General features: G+C 37.2%; 1 pseudogene; it reads left to right on the forward strand.

Moving 5' to 3' along the window:
* The first annotated feature begins 292 nt into the window (after positions 1-292).
* LOC139959577 (sodium-dependent multivitamin transporter-like) overlaps positions 293-18,296 on the forward strand; it is a 48,706-nt pseudogene continuing 30,702 nt past the window's right edge.

Raw genomic sequence — 18,296 nt, forward strand, 5'->3', positions numbered from 1 at the left:
AATCTATTGAGTTGATTTGATGCTTGGGAGAAATTTGCAATGTTCTCATTTGTAGCTCAGTAAACGTGATTGTGAGCAGTAGTAGAATATTTTGGAAGACGTACATCAGTGGCTTCTTCTGGTCGAAGCAGGGATTCACTTTTCACGTCTCGTAGCTCTTTCTTATGGCCTTTTCAAACACTTGATCCTATAGACCAACAAATGGGCTTAAAATCTTAGTTATGGTACAGTGATTGTAACCTTACCTTACATTTATACAACATTCCACAGCTCTTCGAGGGTTGCTCATGGTGTAAAGAGCAGGCTCCATGTTGCTGATGCTTGATCATGGAGTTCCACACATGGGACTTCTAAACCCCACCCACAAGGGGATCAGAAACACTGTTACTCATTGCAGTAAGTGGCAGCAATTACCAGAGTTTTGTACAGGCTCCTCCACACTCTTCTTGTGTGGTTTAGCAGGTAGCTTTTGTTCCCACTTCTGGTCATGTTTCATGCAAGGAAGGGTAATCAATTACTGAGTAAAGAATTCTAGGGGGACCATCTTGTAGGTCCTTTGATGTTAAATTGTCCAAGGAATTCACTGGTCTGTAGACATGACACTTCATCTTTAGAGGTGGACTTTCTGTGACATCAAAGCCCATACTCCTGATCCTAATGCCTGTTGCTGGCACCTACTGTGGAGAGGATGAAAACCATTTGAACTGATAAATTTGATTATTCATTTCATACCCCACCAGTCAAAGCACTCATGTTGAGATATTTTTTGGCTCTATAGCTAGCTTGCACAGAGGCTACTAATAGATAAAATTAGTATAACCTAAACCCAACAATATTCTGCATTTTCAAAGTTTTAGGCACCTCCTGGAAATTTCTCACTTGAGAACCTTGAATGCTATGTTATTCAGGTGGTAACTACAGGTCATTTGTCCATATGTGTCCATGTGTTCTGTCAGTGTTTACTGTAGAGCCCATACTTGCCGGCACTTTCAAGTATAAAAACTTGTGACAGAGTTAGTCGTTAGTTGTGTTGGTACAGTAACTGTGGAAGGTCTCATCCGTTGAGCCTCCCCACTTCATTAACTGTGCCACTCTGTGCATAAGTAGAATTGAGACAGGTAAGAGAGGGGTGAAGTAAATTCCCCAAAATTGACTGGTTTGGGTATTAAGGAACGATGACACTTACCTGTCTCTCCCACCTCCCTCCGGCAAGTATGGGACCTTTCGTCTTCCTCATTTCTAATGGATAACATTTTGTTTCACCTAACATGGTTGTTCATTTGTTGATTTTTAACCTTGTTAGTCTTTTTCAGCATCTTATTCACCCATTGCACCTAGTTGCATCTGGTGGTGAGACTATTCCTGTCTCTTAGCTTCTTGAAGTCTCGCACATCCCACATACCTTTAATGTGTTGTTAGAAACATTTTTTCACCTTTCAGGTGGTATGACTGCATTAGGTTTTTGATTAGTTATTACACAGCTCATGTTTGTAACTTTTGTCAAGTTTTTCCAGATGAGTTTTCTCATTTTTTCCAGATGAACAGCAATGGTTTTTGGTTCCTTGCTTTAGCAAAAGGAACCTATGCAGTCAGGTTGGCGTATGTGTGTGTGTATGTGTGTATGTGTGTGTGCGTGTGTGTGTGTGTGTGTGCATCTGTGACACTTGCTTGGGTACGCTCTATCTCAATAAGGGAATGTTGGATTGAGGCCAAACTTGGACTATAGATCCGCCATATGGAGAAAGTGTGCCCTATTGTTTTTGGTGCCCACAAAGGTCACCAAAGGTCAGTTATGGTCCAAAAACCGAAAATATTAAAACTGCAATAACTCCCAGTGCCAATGTGCGTCAAGATTGATATTTTGGGACAAGTTGTGAACTGGTTAGGGGAGCATTTTCAAACTTAACGGTCATGTGATCCGAGGTCACCAAAGGTCAATTAATGATAAAAAACTAGTATTTTTGCAATAACTTGAGAACGAAATGTCTGTTAGGGTTGGGAGTTGCCTCAATGTAATCCAATTGTCAACCCGCATCTGGGTGACCCTTGACCTCAATTTGACCTCTGGTGACCTTTTCGTGTTTTTGGGATTTTTACAGTTTCGATGCTATTTTCAGATGTCAAAGGTACCTTCTGATCATAAATGTCAATAGGTTGACCCCGTGTGACCTTTATGTGCGAAGTTATATGGGGTCAAAGTTTTTTGGTCGGAGTTAGGATGGTTGTACAGACTTTTCGTTTTGTTTTTTGGAATCAGGAGATTAAACTACATCTGAAACCAAGGTCAAAAGGTCAAAGGTCACATTAGAAAAAATGTGCTTATTTTGGGAGGAAACGAGCAAAAAAGAAAATGTTTGGTTTTGATGCTAGATTTGGATATCAAAGGTACCTTCCGATCAAAAATGTCAATGGGTTGACACCCATGTGACCTTCGTGTGCGAAGTTATACAAGGTCAAAGTTAATTTTCAGACATTTAATGCAACAACTCCCAGTTCCAAGGTGTGACATGGTTGATATTTTTGGACAAGTTGCAAATGGTATAGGGGAATATTTTCAAACTTAACGGTCATGTGATCCGAGGTCACCAAAGGTCAATTAATGTCAAAAAACTAGTATTTTGGGGGTAGAAAATGGGCAAAGAAAAAAATGTTTGATTTTTTATAGTTTGATGCTCTAATTTAGGTCTCATCAATCAAAAATGTCAATAAGTTGACCCAAGGTGACCTTTGTATGTTAAGTTATATGAGGTCAAAGTTAATTTTCAGACATTTAATGCAACAACTCCCAGTTCCAAGGTGTGACATGGTTGATATTTTTGGACAAGTTGCAAATGGTATAGGGGAATATTTTCAAACTTAACGGTCATGTGATCCGAGGTCACCAAAGGTCAATTAATGTCAAAAAACTAGTATTTTGGGGGTAGAAAATGGGCAAAGAAAAAAATGTTTGATTTTTTATAGTTTGATGCTCTAATTTAGGTCTCATCAATCAAAAATGTCAATAAGTTGACCCAAGGTGACCTTTGTATGTTAAGTTATATGAGGTCAAAGTTAATTTTCAGACATTTAGTGTAATAACTCCCAGTGCCAAGGTGTTACACAGTTGATATTTTGAGACAAGTTGCAAATGGTGTAGGGGAATATTTTCAAGCTTAACGGTCATGTGATCCGAGGTCACCAAAGGTCAATTAATGATAAAAAACTAGTATTTTTGCAATAACTTGAGAACAAATTGTCCGTTAGGGTTGGGAGTTGCTTCAATGTAATCCAATTGTCGACCCGCATCTGGGTGACCCTTGACCTCAATTTGACCTCTGGTGACCTCTTTAGTGTTTTGTGGATTTTTACAGTTTCGATGCTATTTTCAGATGTTAAAGGTACCTTCTGATCATAAATGTCAATGGGTTGACCCCTGTGTGACCTTCGTGTGCGAAGTTATATGAGGTCAAAGTTAATTTTCAGACATTTAATGCAATAACTCTCAGTTCCAAGGTGTGACAAGGTTGATATTTTTGGAGTAGTTGCAAATGGTATAGGGGAATATTTTCAAACTTAACGGTCATGTGATACAAGGTCACCAAAGGTCAATTAATGATAAAAAACTAGTATTTTTGCGATAACTTGAGAACAAATTGTCCGTTAGGGTTGGGAGTTGCTTCAATGTAATCCAATTGTCGACCCGCATCTGGGTGACCCTTGACCTCAATTTGACCTCTGGTGACCTTTTCGTGTTTTGTGGATTTTTACAGTTTCGATGCTATTTTCAGATGTTAAAGGTACCTTCTGATCATAAATGTCAATGGGTTGAACCCCATTTGACCTTTGTGTGCGAAGTTATATGAGGTCAAAGTTAATTTTCACACATTTAATGCAATAACTCCCAGTGCCAAGGTGTGACAAGGTTGATTTTTTTGGACAAGTTGCAAATGGTGTAGGGGAATATTTTCAAACTTAACGGTCATGTGATCCAAGGTTACCAAAGGTCAGCTAATGTTAAAAAAGTAGTATTATGGGGGGAGAAAATGGGCAAAGAAATAATGTTTGAATTTTTACAGTCATGCTCTATTTAGGTCTCACCGATCAAAAATGTCAATTGGTTGACCTCCGGGTGACCTTTGTGTGTGAAGTTACATACAAGTTCAAAGTTAATTTTTTGACATTTAATGCAATTAAATCTCAATGCCAAGGTGTGACATGGTTGATATTTTGGGACAAGTTGTGAATGGGGTGGTGGAACATTTTGAAACTTACAGGTCATGTCATCTGAGGTCACCATTGTTATCATATCTGTTGACACGCTTGTAGGTCTCTTATATTTCTTACATTTTCGACGCCATATTTAGATCTCAAAAGTGCCTTTTGATAAAAAATCCGATCACATTTTGTGATCACAAAAGTGTTGGCTATAGTGTTGGTTACTTTATGGGAACATGTAGGACCACAATTACTTGGACTATTTCAGCCCAATCTTACTTGATAATATTATGTGTATTGTCATATACCCCAAGCAAGGAACCACAGTGCCCTTGGGCTCTTGTTGTCTATTTTACTGAAGAGGTATGCTACTCAAGCATATGCCCTCCACCCACCCTGCTTTTGCCCTATGAACGCATCTGTAGGACTGTGGGTAGATTAGGAAGGAAGAGGTAGTAGGTGTTATGTGGGGGCGCAGTGCTAAATTGTTACCAACTGTTGTAGACTAGGTAGATTAAGTGCATAAGTAGAATGGTGACAGGTAAGTATCCTCGTTCGTAAAGCCCCAAACCAGTAAGTTTTTGGGAAACTACAGTACCTGTTCCGGTATTTCGAACTTTAACTTTCAAAAAGTGATTTAAAGGACCTTGAATGAACAAACAAAAATTACCTGCACAGTAAAAATAATTAGTGGCTGATATAATAAATAATTAGTGGCTGATATAATAAATAATTAGTGGCTGATATAATAAATAATTAGTGGCTGATATAATAAATAATTAGTGGCTGATATAATAAATAATTAGTGGCTCAGTGGCTGATATAATAAATAATTAGTGGCTGATATAATAAATAATTAGTGGCTGATATAATAAATAATTAGTGGCTGATATAATAAATAATTAGTGGCTGATATAATAAATAATTAGTGGCTGATATAATAAATAATTAGTGGCTGATATAATAAATAATTAGTGGCTGATATAATAAATAATTAGTGGCTCAGTGGCTGATATAATAAATAATTAGTGGCTCAGTGGCTGATATAATAAATAATTAGTGGCTGATATAATAAATAATTAGTGGCTGATATAATAAATAATTAGTGGCTGATATAATAAATAATTAGTGGCTCAGTGGCTGATATAATAAATAATTAGTGGCTGATATAATAAATAATTAGTGGCTGATATAATAAATAATTAGTGGCTGATATAATAAATAATTAGTGGCTGATATAATAAATAATTAGTGGCTGATATAATAAATAATTAGTGGCTGATATAATAAATAATTAGTGGCTGATATAATAAATAATTAGTGGCTGATATAATAAATAATTAGTGGCTGATATAATAAATAATTAGTGGCTGATATAATAAATAATTAGTGGCTGATATAATAAATAATTAGTGGCTGATATAATAAATAATTAGTGGCTGATATAATAAATAATTAGTGGCTGATATAATAAATAATTAGTGGCTGATATAATAAATAATTAGTGGCTGATATAATAAATAATTAGTGGCTGATATAATAAATAATTAGTGGCTGATATAATAAATAATTAGTGGCTGATATAATAAATAATTAGTGGCTGATACACACATAAGTCGGAAAAGATAGACAAGTAAGTTGAGAATATGGATGCATAACCTGAAGCTGGAAAAGCCAAAGATTAGCTCATTTAGTGTTTTATCAAGGACCAAAACATTTGGTTCTTTCCACTTTAACTGAAATATTGTCAATAACACAAATGAGACATGTCTATGACATTTTAGGTTTCAATGATAATCGTAACCTACTCTATGCATACTGTATGCATGGCGTTGTATGTGTGTGTGCATGAGTGCGTTTGTGACGCCCAGCTTGTAAACTCTATATCTCAAGAAGGGAAGGTCAGACCAATTCCATATTTAGTGTGTAGAAGTACCACATTGAGAACAAGAAGCCTATTGTTTTGTGGAGGTCAAAGGTCATTTGGGGTCACCAGGAGTCAAATTGTGAAAACCTTGTAAACACGATATCTCAAGAAGGGAAGGTCAGACCAATTCCATATTTAGTGTGTAGAAGTACCACATTGATTACAAGAAGCATATTGTTTTTGGTGGAGGTCACAGGTCATTTGGGGTCACCAGGGGTCAAAGTGTGAAAACCTTGTAAACACGATATCTCAAGAAGAAAAGCTTGTGAGGACCTCATATTGAGTGTGTAGAAGTACCATATTGAGTACAATAAGGCTTCTGGTGGAGGTCAAAGGTCATTTGGGGTCAACAGGGGTCAAAGTGTGAAAACCTTGTAAACACGATATCTCAAGAAGAAAAGCTTTGGGAGGACCTCATATTTAATGTGTAGAAGTACCATATTAAGTCCGAGAAGCCTATTGCTTTTGGTGGAGGGCAAAGGTCATTTGAGGTCACCAGGGGTCAAATTGTGAAAACCTTGAAATCACGATATACTGGAAGCTTGAGCCAACCTCTTATTTAGTGTGTAGAAGTACCACATTGAGTTAAAGAAGCCTATTGTTTTTGGTGGAGGTCAGATGTCATTTAGGTCATCAGAGGTCAAATCCTGAACCCATGTAAACATTTACACCCTCACTATACATTACGTCAGATTCATGAAGAAAACTGCTCATGTTACATCATTGAAACCGCAATGCATTTTTGCATTACAGTTCTTCTTTTCCTTTATTTACTTACTTCCAGAGACGTAAGGTGGGTACAGTAGGTTTGAGGAGGGCAGTTGGATGCAGGTTATTCGCTGTGTGTACCGGACTAATGACCAGGATGGGGCAGTGTTTCTATTTTTTATTGTGTATTTCTTTCATCTTGTTTTTATTTGCACGATATTTTGTTTTCCCTGTTTCCCTAAAAACGTTTAGAGAACATTTAACAAAGGAACTGTGAATGATGTGATCGGTTACTATGGACCCATTGTTATTTATAGGAGGTGTTATGTTGTATTTTTGTTGAATTTCTCCTCTGTTCAAAGTTTAAAAAGCCTAGTGACAACACCAAATTTGAAAATTTTAAATAGAGTCCCAATCTAAATATTATGAGGAATTTCCGATCAGTTTCATTGAGCAAAGAAAACTAAGATGTGCAAGGTTTATGTGCACAAATAGTTATAATTACAGTACTGTACCTTAGGTAGTTGAAATGTGTAGAAATATGAAGATTTGCTTTGCTCAACTCCTACCTGTCACCAGTCTAAATTTGCACTTTATCTACTAAACCTACTAAACTTGGTAACATTTCACACCGAGCCCACATACGGCTCTGCCAACTCTCTCTTCCTTCCAAATCTTCTGTTCAGAAGTCAATCACTTTTTCCATGGACTTGGCATTAGTCCTGGTTTTTCATCTTGGTAAATTTAGAACTACACTGTCATGAAGCATTGTCTAAGTATCCTTGGTTTTTCAGTGCTTTGTTCACATCATAGTTTGCTTAGATAGTGTGTACAAAACTGTTCATATTTTTATCTCATGTTTGGTCTGACAGCTTGGTATAAGACGTGCCCTCTGCTTTAACATTTTGTTCCCTTGTTTTTCTTCCCATTGCACTTTTGTGTCTCATGTTATCTCATGTTGACTCATGTTATCTCATTACATCTTTTGTTTTTTAGTTTAGTAGACTGTAGCCTCGTTCCTTCATAAGGCTTCAGTATTGACCATGTTTGTTAGAATAGTCGGCCTAGACATCATTGCTCCACGTGAGATTTGGCTTAGGGTCTGGGTGGACATCAGGGAGTTGACATCCATTCATGCGCATTAACTTCTGTATTTCTTATATGTGTTTGTGGCAAGTGTTTAGACATGTTAGACTAGCCAGGCTAGGCCATGCTGTTCCGTTGAAGATGCAGCTTTAGCTCTGTCTTTTCAGAGTCAGGAATATTCTTTCTTAGGCCATTATACTCTACATTCAGAAGTTTTCATTTCCTTGCTTGGTTGTTTGACCTTGGCCTTAGTGATTAAACTCATACAGGAAGGCCAACACCTTTTTGTTGCTTTAGCTTGTAGCTTACTCTTGCTGACTGTAATTCATTGATAATATTCATGTGGATGGCAGAAAGGATCAAACAAACATCGTAACAATTTCAGAGTCAGTATCACTCATGTCAAACCTGTCTCCATTGTCCGAAATTTTGGGGTGCATTTCGATGAATTCCATGTCTTTTCCATGTCTTGTTCCATGTGTTGTCATGTTTCAAAAATTTGCCAGCCTGTATCATACTTGTTGTACAGTACCTTATCGGTAAAATTCGTAACCGGGCAGGGAGAAGGGAAATGTAACATTTGGGTTGAAATTGGAAATGTACAGAACATGGTCAAATGTGGTATGGCTAGATAGTTAAAGAGTTTTTTTACCACTGTGCTTGCAGAATAAAAATATAATAATTTAATGAAACGTTATAGACATATATATCACATGCCAATTTGCAAAAATTATCGACTTCTGGGGATATTTTTAGAACCAAATTTTTCCTAGTACAAAGAGGACTTAGAAAGATGACTTACACAACCTACAGTAGTACTGTAGACATGGTCAATATTATGCATACTACAGGAATACTTCCCCTTCAATGTCTGTAACTTGTCAATTAGCAGTAATTGCTAATTACCTGATTTGTCCCTCCTATACCTGTCCCTTCTTTACCAAACACATTTTTATTTTTTTTATTTCTTTGTCATTCAATGCTGGAAAAATTTCATAATTAGGTATAAAACACTTTCTTAGGATTAACCACTCAAGAAATGTAAAACCAAGGTGTTAGCTACTTTTTATGCTAAAGTAACGAACAAGTGAACTAGTGTCCCTCCGTTACCAGTAAAGGAGGGACAATTGTTTACTGCTCTTGTGCACAGATTCCTGGGAGTTTACTTGCTACTTGTTGCATTCTAAGTATGGAATTCTTGACTTCTAGTTTATGTGAAGAGAACAACAGCTTGACTAGCATTAATATATTCCTCAGAATGAGAAGTCATAGAAGTCAAGAAAAGCTAATTTTGAGTTAGAAAAAAACCACACCACAAACACCAGATGGAAGGTACAGGGTTTTCATTTATACACAAGATTTCTGCTGATGCCAACCAGTTCAAAACTGAGCAATATTTCAGCTGTGAGCATCAAGGACATTATCTTCCATTTGCAAGAGCCCCCAAAGCCCTTTCCTTCAGCAGGAGCAAAGCCTGTTGATCAAGATACATAAGAAAGTACAAGGAAAGTTTGCAGACATGTTCAAAGCCTAGTTGTGATTGGAATATTTTTATTTTTATATTTTTTTTATTTTTATGATATTTATGTTTTGTTTTGATTAAATAAATATCGCAGGAAGTTAATTCAACTACAGTATAGTTTCTAATCCACAAATTACATCCAGGCATACTGAACTTTTCTGCATTAACAGTAGCTATTGTAACTGTATCGTGTTATGTCTCAAATTTTTTTGGTATTATTATTGTTGATAGTTGTTAAATTGTTTTAATACCACATCATTATTACAGTATGGTTTCATCATTAAAGTTAGAAGTTGCCTCAGTATTTCACTTTTTAGCCCAGTATCAATTACTGCACCAATTGGTTTAGATCTGCAAAGTACTGTAGTATATATTTGGAAGACAAAATGTGACTGGCATACTACTGTAATGAAATTTACTTTCTGCACATGGTACATTACAGCACCTGTGAACTGTCTACTGTAAATATGTGATTTACAGTACTGACTTGCTTCGAACTGCACTAGCCACCAGCCCTCCCCCCCCCCCCTCCCAACCATTGCTAATAATGCAGTTAGAGAGAGCTAAATGATGAAGAATGTACTGTTTAAACTTCTTCTTTAAATCAATTTCTTACTATTTTTGTTTCTTACATTTTTTATTAACCACTGTAATTGCTAATGTTTTGGTGAATGAAGCTGTTGGTTTAATGTTCTTATCCTTGTTTCGCTCAGTAATATAACTGATGTTAGTCCAACAGCAATAAAAATATTGAATCTGTAGCTCAGCAAAAACAGGCAAAAGGCTCCACTAAACAACACTGAACATTTTGTGTCCCTCCGTTACCATCGGAATTGTCCCTCCGTTACTGTAGAAGATTAAATGTAGATTTGATAGTTGATGCCTGTTCATCTAATTTTCCCTTGGTGTATGTGAAGCAATGTACCATCCTACACATGATATACAGTATGGTAACATGGTCAGTGCAACTTAAGAACAGTGAATCTGACATCTTCAAAAAAGTGTGAAAACACATGTTAATTTGGTGTCCCTCCGTTACCGTGATGTTTGTCATGCCATATGTTTCCTACAGTAACAGCCACAAGAATTAAATTGATGGGTATGAAGCAAGTAACTACTGTACCTGTCTAGATAACCACACAAGAGATTGCAAAATACTCCCCCAAACTAATGCAAAGAGTGACAAAATGTGTAAGGAATACGGACAAATGTTCCACTGTTACCGCTTGACACACAAAATATATACTTGAACCAATCACAGCTAGTGTTTGACAATACTAATGTATTCTTAATTTCTTCTCTTCTTTTTGTAGCCAAAGATTCCAAATTTCCTGGCTTTTCTTTAAGAGAAAATCGGTTTGACTTCACCCAGACAACGAAGGAACCAAACAAGAACAATGATTTCAAGTGGTATGATTATTGCATTGTGTCTGCCATGCTGTTAGTATCAGCTGGAACAGGGCTGTACCATGCTTTTGCAGGTGGGGGCCAAAGGACAACATCCAGGTAAATGGACATATATTCTCTTTATGACACTACCTTAGAGTTTTACGCTCTTGTTGTGACCCTGCAAAACAAGGGTTCATATTCTGTTTTTGTAGCTGTGTCAATTTGACACATGAGCTTTTCTCCCAATTAATCTCTCATCACTACAAATAGTGTACTGGAGATGAGATTTTGTACTCCATCAGGCCTTGAAAAATACGGTCGCCAACAAGCAATTGGCCAGTAGAATTTGAGCTTTTGTGATAAGAAAATGAGCTACGATCAACATTTTGGCGAGTGACTCATGGACTTGTCAAACCCATATTAGCAAGACTATCACTTCAAACATTTTACAGATTGATATTAAAAAGCAGTACCCAGGGCTGGAATAAGGTTTCATGAGGGCTAGGCCATTTTGCCTTGGTAATTTCCAAATTAAGGGCACCAAGGCCAAAATGAAAAAGTGTTGTTAACATTAAACATTTAATAAATCATTTATACTTTATGAATTAAATAATATAAACATGAAGCCGAAGCACTTCGCACTATGTCGTTTATTTACTAATCATGTATTAACTTTTAACTCTGTAACACAACACTTTTTAGAATATACAGAACACATACATATATCTTTTCACTCAATGTCTTCCTCCTCTGATTCATCAGTATATGTTGCATCCTCTTTGGTGTGTTTTTGTCCAGGTCTCCTTTAGCATCTCTACACTGCCTTCCTTGGGTTGAAATCGATGGGCTTGGGTCCCTCTGTACAGATTCTCAGGAGGTTTTCAGTTTTGGGTGTTTTTAAGCTGAGGTGCCAGTCTCCAAGAATCTTTACAAGCATTTCTATTAGAATTTCTTGTCCAAAAGTCCACCTTATGTTTTTGTCTCAACAGCTACCCAATGATGATTTGATTTGATATGACAAGAAGGGTTGCTCTGTGTAAGCCACAGTGTATGTACTATGTAATGTCAAAGAGCTTCTCAATCCTCTCTTAGTTTGAATGGTCAAGTTATCTTTTCTGATGTTCTGGTACTTGACTTTAGGACACATTTTCCTCATTTGCTCTATCAATCAGGTGATTCCATATACAGTATAAACTCATAAGGTAAGAAATCAAAAAGCCTGCTGGCTTCCTGGTTGGCAGGGCGTATCCTCCTTTAAGGCCTGCACTGAGGAGCGTTTGAGGAGCAATCCAGAGACTTATTTTAAGGTGAATATCTTCAAAACTCTAATAGCATTGCTGGCACTCAAAATTGTTCTTTGTCTTGGACTAGAGCATATCAAGACTAGATATAAAATAAGATAAAGATATAAAATTCTGCAGGAGTCAACCTTTTAATAACTCCTGAACTTTAAGTTTGTAAGACCTGCAAATTTGCTTTATTTCTGTTTCTTATTAGATTCTTGATGGCTGAAAGGAGTATGTTCAGCTTGCCAGTGGCGATATCAGTCTTAGCATCATATTTGTCAGCTATAACTGTCTTGGGTTTCCCTTCAGAGGTTTATTACCATGGTGTCCAATACTGGATGGTTGCGTGGTCTTTCCTCTTAGTCATTCCAATTACAGCTTTGGTTTTCATCCCTGTCTTCCATGGTCTTGGTGTAACAACTGCATATGAGGTAAATATATCATTTATTATTTCTTAAAATCTCAAATATCATTTCCTGACAAAAACCAGGGTTGCACAGGAAATATGATGGTTCATGCGATAGCAGTGGACAAATAAGTGGGGGAAGTTGGGATAGGCATTACTGCATAAAATATGCTGGTATTGTAGGTAAGTACTGTAGGCTACTTATTCTGTGAAAATGTTTTCCTTGCAGACCATTCTTTGAAAACACTAATCTTTCTGAATTTGCTTGAAGTGTGCTAAAAGCAACTGCTTGTAAAAGTTTTCAAAGCGAAACTTGACAGATTCCGTTTGATGTAATAGATATGATTGAACAGTTACCCTTTGGTTAATTGTTATAATGGATCCTTCTTTTCTTCTGCAGTACCTGCGTAAAAGATTTAGTCCAGCTGTCCAGTATGCAGGATCAGTGCTCTTTATCATTCAGACGCTCTTTTATATGGCTATTGTTCTCTTTGCTCCCGCCATTGCTCTTGAGGCTGGTAAGACATATCAGATATTGTAAATTACTTATCTAATTCAAATATTGAGAGAAAATGACATGTAAAAGTTACCTAACTTCTCAAAATTTGAAATGTATGAATATGGCTTTGATGTGATAATTTCTGATGATTTGATTGGCTGATATTCTGCAGCCAGTTGTCTGCACACAGTCTTGTAATTGTTGTAGGTCATGCACACAGCTCATTACTAATTTTGGTTTCTGTAAATGTTCCATTTTCTGTACAGGTTAGGTTTGTTTGCCCTGCAGCTTATACAATATTTATTATGCACAAGGTATGGCATTAAGCCAAAGTTGAAACATTTGCAGTGCAAAGAGTTACGTTATTTATGATAATAACAGTAACTGTTGGATTGTTTCAGGAACTTTCTAAATAATTGCACTTTCCACAAATGTTATGAGTTTGAACAGTTCATATTGCAACAACTTGGCAAGTTGTTTTGTCCAACATTTGTATAAGAAGACATGGTTTATTTTTTAATCGACATTGCATAAAAGGCATGACCAGAGGGAGATTTCAGCACCTAGTGATAGCTCTAAGAGACGATAAGTAAAGGATGAAAAAATTCTTGCATCCAGGGTGGAACTGAGATGGGAGAGTGTGTTACAAAAAATAGAAGAGGAATGTCTTGGAATCATTTGCAAAGTGAAAGTACATTAATATTCATTGTTCCTTCAATGACAGAAAGATAATGTGGGAGAGGTATATTTGTGGGAGATCTTCCTTGCATACTTTAATATTGAATGCAGATATTTGTGAGAGAAACATAGATTGCTACAGTAAACCTGTTTTATAAACTCACACAAACCGATGTGTATCATAATAGTCCTACAATCACAATATTATTATAGACTTTGTCATGATAGACTATGATTTGTACATCTCTCTTATAGAATACAGAATAAGCCTGTAACCCGGTTCAGCACTCCCACCCATGGGACATGATCCTTCAGGGGATTGGGGGTTCTTCAGCTGTAATGGGGTCAACCACCTGCACCGAGATACCCGGTCTTTAGGCACATATACTGTATGTGCCTTGTGACCTACTGTACATTACTACAGTACCTACTGGCAACACACAAACAAAAAGAGTAATGCAAAAAGCATGTATATAGCTATGCAATGTTTAGGTACAGCAATAAAGAACAGAAAACTGTTACTAGTCATCGTCAACAGTATAAAACTATAAAAGCACAATACCATTCATGTCCACATGTTACACTAGTAGGGGGTAGGGGGCTCACTCCTTCTTTAGCTCCGCTCCGCTGTCTGTTCGTTCCAAGACACATCATGGCCTGGTAGGGTGGGGAGGGGGAATCCTACGATCAGGGCATTAGTCATGACCACCCAAACCCAAAGAACCTGTTTAAAAATTATGGAGTAAATTCTAGTGATGATTTCTCTGACATCCTCTTGAGGGCTGCGGGCTATCAAGTGAGTGGCCTAATTTATATATCAAATGTTCAATAGCAACTACAACATGAGAAAAATCTACGATAGACCTACATTCTAATCATTATGGCTAAATATAAATGAAACATGTTTCCAGTAAATAGCATTTATGCTTAATAAGGGTCACATCTAGCCGATGTGGCAGTCAATGATGGGCACCATGCAGTAAGTCTCAGTCAGGTGCTAATTGCCCTATACCCAATTACTAGCATGTTCCTAATAGACAACTAAATGCATAAATACTAAAATAATATAACACCATATATATATATCCTATATGATAAGTCTCTCATAACATAGCATAGGTACCACCAAACAGCAAAACTATTTACAGTCAACCTCTGACAAGAACTGTCACCAAGGGAACCAAAGAACATATATCAGCTAATAAGGATTCCACATAAAGATATACATGTGGCATATAGGCTTAGTGTAACCTACAGAGTACACAATACAGAAATAATTCTAACATGATAAACAACACTGGCTATGTCATTATCGATGGAACACATACTTTAGTTGCTAAATTACACAATGGATTGTGTAAAGTACAGCTACTGTATCTATGGTATGACTTTAAATTAAACACAAAACATCTCTGTGTTCTTGGAGCTACACAGACTAACTATAGAACATAATTTAACTAAGAAGTTTACAGTACTTCTGGAAATATAAGGTAATTCACACCTGTATAGAAATAATTGGGTAATTTCTAGTCTCCAATGTCCTATTGACGGCTGAGAGCTATCAAGTGAGTGGCACAGATCACTGATAAAGTGGCCTAATTATAGAGCCAGGGGAAAGTCCCCTAGAACAATATAACTTCCTGCCCAGCCCAAATAAAGAGATAAATGAACCAGCTCATCGGCTTACTCGTTATCAGAAAACACCACCACTACTCAATAACCACTAAGACACCAGGTGTAACAAGTTAATGAGGTAGTCCCAGAGAATGAGTTCATACACAAAGTTCCTGCAATGAAGTGACATGCCCTGACTCCATGAGCACCAATAATGGTAGGGGATGCCAGGGAACCTATCGCAGGGAGGGGGAATCAAAGTCTTAGTGCATCCTAATTTATCTACAAATTGGGGGGGGGGGGGGAGGTGCTACAAGCCTTTTACAGGTTTATGTTTAAATTGCAAATAACAGAAATTGAGAGGTGGGTTTTTGAATGAGACAGAATTCTTGACTATTTTAGTTGTTTAGAAATAAAATGCGCTGTTGATACAGAAGTACTTGTATATCTCTACATACAATGCTTGGTTTTGTACAAAAAGAGAACATTCACCAGAAGTTGCCTACTGTAGTTTTGTAGCGTACCACCATACACTCTATTCATAGGGTAGCCTAACCCCTTCAACAATATTAAGGTTCTATTGTCAAAATAATCACCCAAACTATGAATAACCATAATGTGTATTAATTAAGATAAAGTTGCAAAATATGTGTATTGAAATGTTTGTATTATTCATTCCTAGATACATGATAATTATAGCAGAGGATTGTAGGTATCCAGTTTTGTAGCAGATCAAATGTTTCCCCACTGTGCCATAATGTGTGAAACACAGAAAAGCATCTACTGTATGTGTGCTGGCAAATGGTGTGGGAATTAGCTTACATCAAGGTGGAACCACCATTTTTGGGAAGAAGTACTTCCCCTGTAAGGCTACTTGAAATCATTCTGTGGTAACAATGAAAAAGAAGTTACTGGAAAGAAGAACAGCAGAAGAAAAGAGTGCTCAGAAAATTCTGTTACACACTCCAGTTAGTTACATCATCAAGAACAACAGTAAAATGCAGTTACCTTTTAGCACTTTTTCATTATCAGTTACAAACATACCACTCTGGGTGACCATCATTGGAACAGGGTTAATCTGCTCTTTTTACACTGCCTTGGTAAGTACATACTGTATATAATGTAGTAGTAAAAACTTGTGATGCTTTTAATATTAAGTTCTTTTATCACAACTGCATTTAAGTGTATAAATCCAAAGAAATAAGTTGATCATGATTTTTGAATCAATTTGATACATGATCAATTGTCGATTTGGTATTTGTCTCGATCATGCTCCAGAACTGGCACTTCTTGATATTATAAATAAACTCACTAAATAAGCAAATGAAAATCTCATTCCATATCAGTTTTTAGTTTTGATGATAATCGTAAACTTTGCATTCATGATCAGGCGCGTATCCAGGATTTTCTAACCAGGGGGGCGCGAATTACTATCTAAGCGGAGCGCCACCATCGGTTGGCGCGCAGCGTACAAGAAAAATTCTTGTTTTGAAACCCCCCAGATCACCGGAAACGGCACTTCTCGGGCTTGAAATGACCAACCAGATGTACACTTTTTGCCTGAGAACCAAGTATTTCATTATAGTTTTTTTTCCATCCATAACCTTTTTGAAGATTGTCAACCCAGCACACATCATGTTCGACCTGATCGCATCTCCTGTGGGTCTTTGCTTTTGTAGGTGATTCTACGTCGCGGCCCACAATACCCGTCAGCCCCACTTTTCAAGGTTTTAAGCCCCATATTTGTTCAGAATTTGAAAATTCACATTTCTCGTGAATAAACTCACTTCAAAACATACCCATAATCTTGTACAAAATTTCATCTATGGACAACCAATATAGAAAAAAACTTCCTTCAACCCCTAGCAGACCGGTCAAAATTGCACGAGTAGAGGGAAGTGTGATGTAGAATGTTGGTCAGAAATTTTCGAAAATTCAGATACAGTTAATTTATTGGTGTACAAATATTAAAACCTGTTATAACGGCTATTATAAAACTTGGTTGAAGGAAATGAAAAAATAGCAGATATTTCCGAAACCGAACACTACACACATAGGCGTAGGAGGCGCGGCGGCAGTGGCGGAGCTAGGGGTATTGGTCAGGAGTGGCGAGAATGGTCTGAAGGGGCGCTTTCGACACTATCTAAGCGGAGCGCCACCACTGGTTGGCGAGTAGCGTACAGAAAATTTTTGAGTAAAGATACTCCCTTGATCGCAGGAAATGACCCTTTCCGGGCCACGAAATTATTTTTCCCACTTTGACGCGGCCACATGGGCGTGGCTTATGAAATACGTCACAGGCCGGCAAGTTTGTGACTTCGACTTCGAGCTCTAACGTATAGCTCTTTAATAATATACTCAGCTAATATACTCAGGCCTAATATACTCAGGCCTAAGACATGACTTCATGAGATCCATGATGATGTGCGACTGCTCCTCCCAGTCAATCGGGTCTTATGGAGCTCTTGAGGTAAATTCCATCACAAAATCAAACTGTGTTTGTTTATTAGATGTGTTATGAACCTCCCGTGTCTGGAAAAGTTTGGAAAAGAACCTTCCGTGACAGCAGGGTCTGGAAAAGTTATAAATGAACCTCCCGTGGTATTGATTATTACACTTCATATTACACCAGGTAGGCCCACTGACCTTTCAATGCTAAAAACCTACAAAGATACATGTATTGTATTGTGCCCAATATTGTTTTATCCATCATTCTAAATTATTTGTTCATTTATAAATGAACCCCCTTTTAAACGGCAGTAAGGAGCCTACGTGCTTTCATCATTAGTTTACGTACGCTACTGGGTATTGTTACGGACTTGAAATATTCTACCCATTTTATTAAACAGTTGTCACTTGCGTCTGTATTAACTATAACCAGGGAGCTGTTACTGTTAGAGTAGCAGCTCCCTGCTATAACTATGCCTAAATAGCAATGTCCCTCGGTACTATACTATTTATTATACTGGTACGTGTACTAGAATCCC

The sequence above is a fragment of the Apostichopus japonicus genome, chromosome 19 (genome assembly GCF_037975245.1).
Source record: "Apostichopus japonicus isolate 1M-3 chromosome 19, ASM3797524v1, whole genome shotgun sequence".
Lineage (NCBI taxonomy): Eukaryota > Metazoa > Echinodermata > Holothuroidea > Aspidochirotida > Stichopodidae > Apostichopus > Apostichopus japonicus.